Genomic DNA, 9887 nt, shown 5'->3' with positions numbered 1-9887 from the left:
GTACGCACCAATCTGGATGCACTCTTCATCTTACTTTTGAGATTCACAAAATTCTTGCAACTTCTCTGTTGCTGGACAATATTGTGTAGTTAAGGTCATGAAGGCTTCAATTTCCTCAAAGAACATTTTTTCCTCTTGCTTGTTGACTTCATCAAGTTTATTGAGCAGGTTCAGAGCTGCACAGGCTTTTCTGCTCAATAAAGAGCATTCACGATTCTGAATAACATGCAATATTCCAGAAATGTTCCCATCTTTGTACTCTAGTTGAAAAGAGGGAGGCTGTAGAGTTATCCTGTTCAGCCATGAAACTATGTCAGATAAAGCGGAGACTACAGCTCCTGTGTCCAGTTTGAAATTAGCAGGATGTCCATTGACTTCAATGTTAATGCTCCAATATTGGCTTTTATTTTCCTTTATGTCTCCTGGGAAGGTGATTTCCTGGTTCTCAGGGTCTTGAGTTTCTTGAATGGAGGTTCCTTTAACAGATTTCTCCTTCTGTCCCGTGAACACAGATTTCCCGAAATGGCAGACCATTTTAAAATGCTCTATCTTTCCGCAGCCTTGGCACTGTGTAATTCAGGTGGAGTATTCTTCCTGCCTGTGGACCTTCTTCCTGCCACATTGGAAAATGGCGCCAGTGCCTTTACAAAGTGTTTCCCTGATTACTGCCTTGCTATATTTTTGGTTTTACAACCCACAAACTGAACAACTTCATTGGGCTGTTCCTGCAGGATTTCCCCCTCACCCCTTACAAAGATTCTATTCTGCCTTCACTCTTTGGCCTGTCTGGCCAGTTGAATAACTTTTACGTAAAGTTAAATCTTCCCAAGATTGTAAAAAGTCAGAGAGGTTTTCATCTAGAACACCTACGATTATTCTATCACTGATCAGGTCGTTTTTTTAGTGCTCCATACTCACAATTGTCAACTAGGTGGTAAATTTCATTGATGAATGATTCTAACCCTTCAGCCTGTTTTTGACCGTGTCAATTAAATTTTGCCCTCTCCATCACAATATTTTCATGGAGATTGAAATATGAGCCAAAGGCTCCAATGACATCTTCATGGGAAGCTATCTCTTCATTCACCCCCTGTCTGGCTAGCACATCATCCGCAATTCTCTCAACAGCATATAAAAAAGTGCCAACTTGGTCTTTGTTATTTTTACTCATTAAATCTGAAGCGTTGCGTTATCAGGTGAAATGTCTTCAACTGTTTTTCCATTGCTCAGCCTGACTGGGGCCCTCTATGTTTTGGAATGATTCTAGCAGAGGTACGGTATTAGCCATTTCTCACCCTGGGTCGAGGTTCTCTTTCCCCGTGCTGCCAGTCGCTGGGTTGTCCTCATGTTTTTCCTCTCCAGTGTGGTTGCTGGGTTGGCCTCGAAGTCCTTCAGCCGCTGCTCTGCACGGCTGGGTTTCTCTTCAGGCTTCTCCTGCCATTTTCTGCTCTTCCTCTGTGGGTGTAATCACTGCTGCCACAATCTGTTATTGTAGGTTTATCTTGGGATTCCTCACTCTAGAAGAGATCTTGTTGGAGGCAATGGTCTTTTGTTCAAAATGCCTTTATTTTACATCACTAGCTAGTTACAAGGTCAGAGAACGTCAGGACTTTTAAAAAGAAATTTCAATGGGATGTGGGCATCGTTGGCTGGGCCGGCATTTATTGTCCATCCCTAATTACCCTTGAGGAGGTGGTAGTAAGCTACCTTCTTGAACTGCTGCAGTCCACGTTGTGTAGGTATATAGCTAAAGCTCCTCTCTAAGGTGCTTCTCACTCATCTTTTCTCAGTGAGTGACATCAGTCTGACATAGCTCCTTATGCACATGCTCAGTGGCTATCTTTAGAGTAAATCTTTTACTCTACAGTCAGCAGCACACAACCAACCCAAGTTCCATGGACACATTGGCAGAACCTCCTCAACTTGGCTTACGATGGTGTGGATAGTGTGAATCCACCAATGTTATCTTTAAGTAACAGAAACAGCTGCAGCAATTGTATCCTTGCTTATTCTCAGCTCCTGGGTCTAGTCTCTGTCGTCTTCAGCCTGCCTGTACTGCACCACTGGGATCATCATCTACTGAGCTCTGATGACTCTGTCTCCTTTTACATAGTTTCAACCAATTTCATCTTCCCAGAAGTTTTGTTTCCAATCTCAGTTCCGGTCTTAGCTTCCTTAGAAACTGGGAGGGTCAGTTTCCCTTTTCAATTAGGGTCTGTCTCAAAAATTCAAATTTGAAAACCATGGATTCCATCACCAGTGCTGGAGAGGTGAGGCACTATCCCAGAAGCTGGTGATCAATCACCTTTCGGGTCTGACATCACTCACTGGGAGGAGGAGTGTTGGGAGCTGCAGCCTCTCACCTGGCCATGGCTGCAGCTCTTCAGATTCACTCATCAAAACCTTCCCAGCCTGTCCGTTTCACTGAAGAAGCTCCTCCCACTCAACCCTCACCTCAAAGAACTTGGCAAGTTGCTTACATGTCAGGAAACAGAGGTGCCCTGGCTGGGAAATCCAGAATTGAAGGTTAGAATGCTTCTTAGCTGGTTTCCTATGCATCTTAACTACTTCTTAATTACTTACTCAACAGATCCAAAGGCATCCCCCACTCATCTTCAATCCTACCCCAGAGAAACTTGGAAGTGCGTGAGCTGATATCGGGATCTTGACCTGACATCAATTTCAGGGAAATTAACTAATTGCAAAGACACTGACTGCCCCCAACAATTGTACCTGTACTAAGTCATTACTCAGGCAATCTCAGTCCTGACTCACTCTCACAGCGATATTGACCAGAGAATAAAGGGTTAATGATAGCTACTGAACATGCGCATAAGGAGCAATGTCACAGTGATGTCACTCACTGAGAGATGGTGACTGAGAAGCATTTTACAGAGTAGCTCCAGCTAGGTCTTGAATTTATTTAACCTTTGTAAATAGTTAGTAGTGTTTTGAATAAAAGACCATTGCCTCCAGCAAGATCTCTTCTAGAGTAAGAAGCCAACGAATCCATGATAATAGAGTGACCACAGTCATAATGATGGTGACGGTTGTCTCCTCGATCACTCACCCTCATCCGCCTGCCCGTTTTCAGACATTCTCAAATTGGGGCAGATGGGGGAGGGGGTGGAACCATGGATCAGGCTCAGATCCCAGACCAAGCCAGAAACCTCATTGCAATCAATGGGGGCCATACACAGCTTGTTTCAGCATCGTCTCCCTGGAACAGCTGTAGCCAAGGTCTTGGATTGTATATCAAAAAAATGTCTGAGACTATTTTATCTAATCTTTCCAATAGATTATCGATGGATTTTCCTTCCCCTCGACATTGAGATTCCAGCACAGTGTCTCGCAGGATAAAAGAGACTGTGTCTGAACTTCCTACTGGACTTCACTCATGATATCATTGGTTATCATAGCAACTTTGGCCAATCAGCAAAGGGCAGTTTATAATGTCACACAATTAATTATCATCTGGCAACATGACCTCATCAGTCCATATATGGAGCTTCTGTACAGCGATGTCACCTTCCCTTGCTGTTAAATACTAACTTCTGATTCGATATAGCAGAAACACAATGGCTGGGTCCAGTCGAGGATACAGAGTTAATGATCTAAACTGTTAATTAGTTAATGATCTAAACTGTTCCATACCTGTCATGGATCCTTCCTTTTATTTGATATCCAAAATGTACAGTCGACTGGTTCCCACCACCTACCTCTCCCAAGCCCAATGATGGGAGGTGCTGAAGAGCAGGACAGGGAGGCTAGTCTTGGTCTACCAGTTTCCCTCCATTCGTTCCTTCTACAGAGAGGAACTCACTCTCTTCACTGGTTCCACTTTTCAGGGAGGGACCAGCAATCTGGAATAGTCACCATTAACATCATTTATATTTCAGGACAATCACTGCAAGTCTCTCCCCCCATCTCTCTCTCCCACTCTCTTCTCCCCCCACCAGCCCCCCCACCCCTCCCACATCCCCCTCCCTTTTACACCCCACAAACCCCAACATTCTCCACCCCAGAAAACGCCCCCCCCCATCTTGCCCACAAACTACTCACACCCCACATGAACCACCCCTTACACACGTCACACAGTGGAACTGTTTTCATTGGCAGAGGACACAGATTTAAGGGGATTGGTCAAAAAGGCAGCATGAGGAATATGTTTTACACAGTAAACTGGTGTAATCCAGAATGCATTTCCTGAAAGGCCAATGAAAGCAGATTCAGTGGTGACATTGAAAAGAGAATTGGATAAATATTACAAGGGGAAATTTTGTAGGGCTCAGTGCAAAGAATAGGGGAGTAGAACTAATTGATAATCCTTTCAAAAAGCTTGCAGAGGCATGATGGGCCTATCAGCTTATCTTTCTATTCCCTTTCCCATCCATGTACTTATCTAGCTTCCTCGTAAAAATATCTACACTAATCACCTCAACTACTCCGTATTCTGTACTCTGGATAAAAAAAGCACGCTTTGCATTTCTTAACTGAGAAACTAGGCCAAAGGCCATTACATAGGACAACACCAGGGTTGAAAAGTGTAAAAGAGGAAATAAAGTAAAGGAAGAACAAGGCACTGGGATATTGTTTCCGCTGGTTGGGAAATCTAAAACACAGGGACACAGTCTCAGGATAAGGGACTGATCATTTAGGACTGAGATGAGGAGAAATTACTTTGCTCAAAGAGTTGGTAATCTTCAGAATTCTTGACCCCAGAGGGTTGTGGATGCTCCATCATTTCATACATTTAAGGCTGGGATAGATAAAATTTTCGTCTCTCAGGGAATTAAGTGATATGGGGAGCAGGTGGGAAAATGGAGTTTGGAGCCCAAGATCAGGAGCAGGCTCGGTGGGCCATGTGGTCTACTCTTGCTTCTATTTCTTCTGTTCTTATGTTAAGAATTAGTGACTCCAACAATAACTTACAACAACAGCTTATATGTATGGTGCCTTTAACTCAATAAAATGTCCCAAGATGCTTCACTTCAGTATTATAAAGGAAAATATGACAGATGACCAAAGGTTTGGTCAAAGAGGTAGGTTTTAGTAGCATGTTAAAGTAGGGGAGTGAGGTAGCGAGGTGGAGAGCTGTAGGGAAGGATCAATTCCAGAGGTTGGCACCTAGGCAACTGCAGTAATAACCACCAATGGTGGAGCGGTTAAAATTGGGAATGCTCAGAAGGCCAGAATTAGATTAATGCAGATATCTCAGAGAAGATTACAAAGATAGGGAGGGACGAGGCCATGGAGGCACTCCACCATTACCTGTGCCTTCAGCAATCTAAGTCCCATGATCTTGAACTTCCTCTCTAAACCTCTCCTTCTCACAACCTCTTTTACCTCGTTTAAGATGTCCCTTAACCCTGTCTTTGACCTTGTCAGAATGTTGCTCCTTTGTCGCATTGTTCTTTTGGGGGGTGTATTTATCCAGTTGAAGGCCCTGGAGAAATGTGAGCAGTTGCTGTTGGAGTAGATGCCAAGTTGGAATTTGAAAGGCCAGGGCCTCTTTGCTGTAAAGAAGATTGAAGTCCGGAAATCAGATTAATTTGAAAAATGATTGCACAATGGTTCAAGATTTCAGCACAGTGAGTTGGAAGGTGATTGTGAATTTGTTGTAGACTTTGACAGGAAGACAATACTTCCCTGAGCAGATTCCAGTGGTTATTCAATGGTGGTGAATCAGGAACTTTGTAACTCTAATATTTTTCAGGGAACACCCAGGAGTTCAGGGCCTGGATGAACATTTCACACTAGGGCAGAGTACTTCCAATTAAAAGAAATATCCTGAAAGTCTGCTTTTGTCAATTAATTGTTTAAAAGTTAAATAAAATGGGTTGAATCAAAGGTTAAGTCAAAGATCAGTGAAGTTTGAAATTTTAAAAAAGCATCAGTTTAAAAAGTGAAAACAGGGGTCACCCCAGATGGGACTCGAACCCACAATCCCTGGCTTAGGAGGCCAGTGCCTTATCCATTAGGCCACTGGGGCTATTCGGATCCTGATGCCGCCGGCAGCTCACTTAACCTGTAAATCCAGCAGAGGGCGCAGTGACTACCGGGCCAGAGTGAGAACCATGGGAGGTGAGAGGGAGGGCGCGATAGGGAGGGGAGAGGGGGCGGGGATGGGGGAGAGGGGGATGGAGAGGGGGATGGGGGGGGGGGGAGGGGGATAGAGGGGAGGGGGATAATAGAGGAGGATGGGGAGGGGATGGGTAGGGGGAGGGAGAGGGGGAGAGGGGGATGGGAGGGGAGAGGAGGATGGGGTGGGGAGAGGGGGAGGGGAGAAAGGGGAGGAGGAGGGGAGAAAGGGGATGGGGAGGGAGGAGTGGAGGGGAGAGGGGAGGTGGGGGGAGTGGAGGGGAGAGGGTAGGGGGTGGAGCAGAGGAGAGGGGGTGGAGGAGAGGGGAGGGGATAGGGTGATGGGGAAGGGAGAGGAGGATGGGGAGGGGGAGGGGAGAGAGGGGAGGGGAGAAAGGGGAGGGGAGGGGGGATGGGAGGGGCGAGTGGAGAGGAGGGGGGTGGAGCAGAGGAGACGGGAGAGGAAAGGGAGAGGGGGATGGGGAGTGGAGGGGAGAGGGTGCAGAAGAGGGGAGAGCGGGTGGGGGAGGGGAGAGGAGGGGGATGGAGAGGGAGGTGGGGAGGGGAAGAGGAGAGGGGGTGGAGGGAAAAGAAGAGAGGGGAATAGGATGGGGAATAGGAGAGGGGAGGGGAAGAGGAGAGGGGGATGGGGAAGGAGTAGAGGAGAGGGGGAGGGGGATGGGGAGGGGAAGTGGAAAGGTGGGTGAAGGGGAGAAGAGAGGGGTTGGAGAGGAGGGTGGAGGGGAGAGGGGAGGAGGAGAGGGGGTGGAGGGGAGAGGAGAGCGGGTGGAGAGGAGAGTGGAGGAAAGGGGGAGAGGGAAGTGGAGGGGAGAGGAGAGGGGATGGGAGAGGGGTATGGGGCGGGAACGGGAGAGGGGGATGGGGAGGGGAGAGGGGAAGAGGAGATGAGGAAGAGGAGAGGGGGATGGGGAGGGGCGGGGAGAGGGAGATGGGGAGACGAGAGGGGAGGGGAGATGGGGAGGGGAGAGAAGGATGGGGAGGGGGAGGAGGGGGGTGGAGGAGAGGAGAGGGGAGTGGAGGGGAGTGGAAAGGAGAGGGGGATTGGGAGGGGAGAGGGGAGGGGAAAAGGGGGAGGGGGAGGGGGAGAGGGAGAGGGGAGGGGAGAAAGGGGAGGTGGGGGGGAGTGGAGAGGAGAGGGGAGGGAGTAGAGCAGAGGAGAGGGGGTGGAGGAGAGGAGCGGGAGAGGGGAGAAGAGAGGTGATGGCGAGGAGAGGGGAGGAAAGGGGGGGAGAGGAGAGGGGATGGGAGAGGGGGCTGGGGGGGAGGCAAGAGGGGAAGAGGAGATGAGGAAGAGGAGAGGGGGTGGAGGGGGAAGAGGAGAGGGGGATGGGGAGGTGAGGGGAGAGGGGGATGGTGGGGAGGGGGTTGGGGGAGGGGAGAGGAGGATGCGGAGGGGAGAGGGGGAGGGGAGTGGGGAGGGGAGGGGGTGGAGGAGAGGAGAGGGGGAGGGATGGGGGAGGGGAGGGATGGGGGAGAGGAGAGGGGGTGGAGGAGAGGGCAGAGGAGAGGGGAGTGGAGAGGAGAGGGGAATGGGGAGGGGAGAGGGGATGGTTAGGGGGAGGGGAGAAAGGGGAGGGGAGAGGGGGGAGTGAGGGGAGGGAAGGGGAGAGGGAAGGGGAGAGGGGGATGGGGAGGTGGAGGAGAGGGGAGAGGAGAGGGTGTGGAGGGGGAGAGGAGAGGGTGCTGGAGGGGAGGGGGGGAGAGGTGGGGGAGGGGAGAGAGGGTGGAGGGGATGGGAGAGGTTGGTGATGAGAGAGGGGGAAGGGGGATGGAGAGGAGGGAGGGAGGATGGGGGAAATGGGAAGGGGGGTTGGGGAGAGAGTGGTGAGGGGAGATGGGGAAGGGGAGGGGGCGATGAGAGGGGGAGAGGAGATGGGGGAGGGTGGATGGGGGGTTGTTGGAACAATTAAAATCAGAGATGTTCAAGAGGCCAGAATTAGAGAAGCATAGAGACCTCAGAGGGTTGAGGGGTTGGAGGAGGTTCCAGAGATAAGGAGGGGCGAGGACATGGAGGGAGTTGAAAATAAGGATGAGAATTTTAAGGTCAAGACTTTTTTGACTGGGAAACCGTGTAGATCAGCGAGGACAGGATCATAGGGAAATGTGATTTGCTGCGAGTTAAGATACAGGCAGCAGAGTTTTGGATGACCTCATGTTACAGAGGGAATAGTGTGGGAGAGCAGTCAGTGTGCATTGGAATAGTCAAATCTAGAGGTAACTAAGGCATAAATGAGGGATTCAGCAGCAGATGAGTTGAGACGGGGCAAAGTTGAGCGATGTTACAGAGGTGTCGTAGGCAGCTTAAGTGATGTCATCGATATGAAGTCAGAAGCTCAACTCAGGCATCAAAAATGACACCTGTCATGAAACTAACATTTATTCATAATATTTTTCTGGTTTATTGTGAAGTAGTTTTATAGGGGTAAGTATGTGATTTAATTACATTTTGTAGTCAAGCAGACGGCAAGCTTTAAATCATCAAAAGAAGCTAGGTGCTTGACATACTAATGAGTAAACATGGATGCTGGCTTAGTATGTAAGGTGTGAAGGGAATTTGCATTTTTAGATAAATTAAGGGATATTTGGATTTCAAGGGATTTTAGTCTGTTTACAACTAGCCAGATAAGCAAGGCTAAGGAATGTGTTATTTTTTCCCAAAGTTTACTGGCAATATGTTGGAAACATTAAAGTTTTATGTTAATAGGAAGATACAGTTTCAAAGACACATAGATCAATAGAATTTATATATTAAAAAGAGAGAAACATATATAAAGGGGAATGAAAGATTATGTGTCAGTAGGCCATGTAAGATCTAACAGGAGTGTGTGAAATAGCCTTAATGGAGCTTCCAGCATTTGTGCATAAGTCTGCTATATAACAAAACATGCACAAACTGCGCGTGTGCAGCCATTCCAGGGCCAGCGCATGCGCAGGGGCCACTGAGGCCTGTAGTTCCCAACTCCAAGGGCCCGATCTTCACTTCAAAGTTAAGTATTTCTTTGCTTGGATTCGTAAAAGTGAGGTAGAGCCGGGTGTCATGAGTGTGCATGTGAAAACGAGCACTGTGCTTTTAGATGATGCTGCCAAGGGGCAGCATGTGGATAAGAAATACATCGATCCTTGAGGGACACCAGAGGTAACGGTGTGGGAGAGGAAGAGACATCCTTACAAGTGATCCTCTGACTATGATAAGAATGGAACCAGGTGAGAGCAATCCCACGTGGCTGGATAATAGTGGGGATGGGTTGGAGGAGGATGGTGTTGCCAACCATGTCAAAGGCTGTAGAGAGGTCGAGAAGGATGAGGAGGGAAAGTTTACCATTGTCGTGGTCAAATAGGATGTCATTTGTGACTGTGATAAGAGCTGTTTTGGTGTTGTGACTGGGCTGGAAACCTGATTGGAGGGATTCAAACATGGAATTCCAGAGAAGATGGGAATGAATTTGGGAGGCGACAACACATTCAAGGACTTTGGAGAGGAAAGGGAAGTTGGAGATGGGATGGTAGTTTGCAAGGACAGTGGAGTCAAGGGTGGGTTGTTGGTAGCAGACCTGAAGAGGGACAACCTGGAGGGAGAGAGAACATGGTAATATCGGCTAACATGGGGTCCAGGAGGGGAGGTTGGGTGGTCTACAGTTTAATGGGAGTAGGGCCGAGAGAGCATGGGGTGAGTGTCATGGACAAGATGTGCACAGAGAGAATGTGAGGCAAGTTCAGAAAGACAATAAAGAAAAACACGAGTTCAGGGCTAGAGCAGGAGGAACGTCTGATAAGGTGCCATATCA

The 9887-nt window shown here is 48.3% G+C and overlaps 1 non-coding gene across 1 annotated transcript; it reads right to left on the bottom strand.

Moving 5' to 3' along the window:
- Window positions 1-5919: 5919 nt before the first annotated feature.
- trnar-ccu lies at window positions 5920-5992 on the bottom strand. Its single transcript has one exon. It is a non-coding gene; the product is annotated as a tRNA-Arg (tRNA).
- Between the last annotated feature and the right edge of the window lie 3895 nt (window positions 5993-9887).

The sequence above is a fragment of the Carcharodon carcharias genome, chromosome 13 (genome assembly GCF_017639515.1).
Source record: "Carcharodon carcharias isolate sCarCar2 chromosome 13, sCarCar2.pri, whole genome shotgun sequence".
Taxonomy (NCBI): Eukaryota; Metazoa; Chordata; class Chondrichthyes; order Lamniformes; family Lamnidae; genus Carcharodon; species Carcharodon carcharias.
This window is presented reverse-complemented; position numbering and strand designations above follow the sequence as displayed.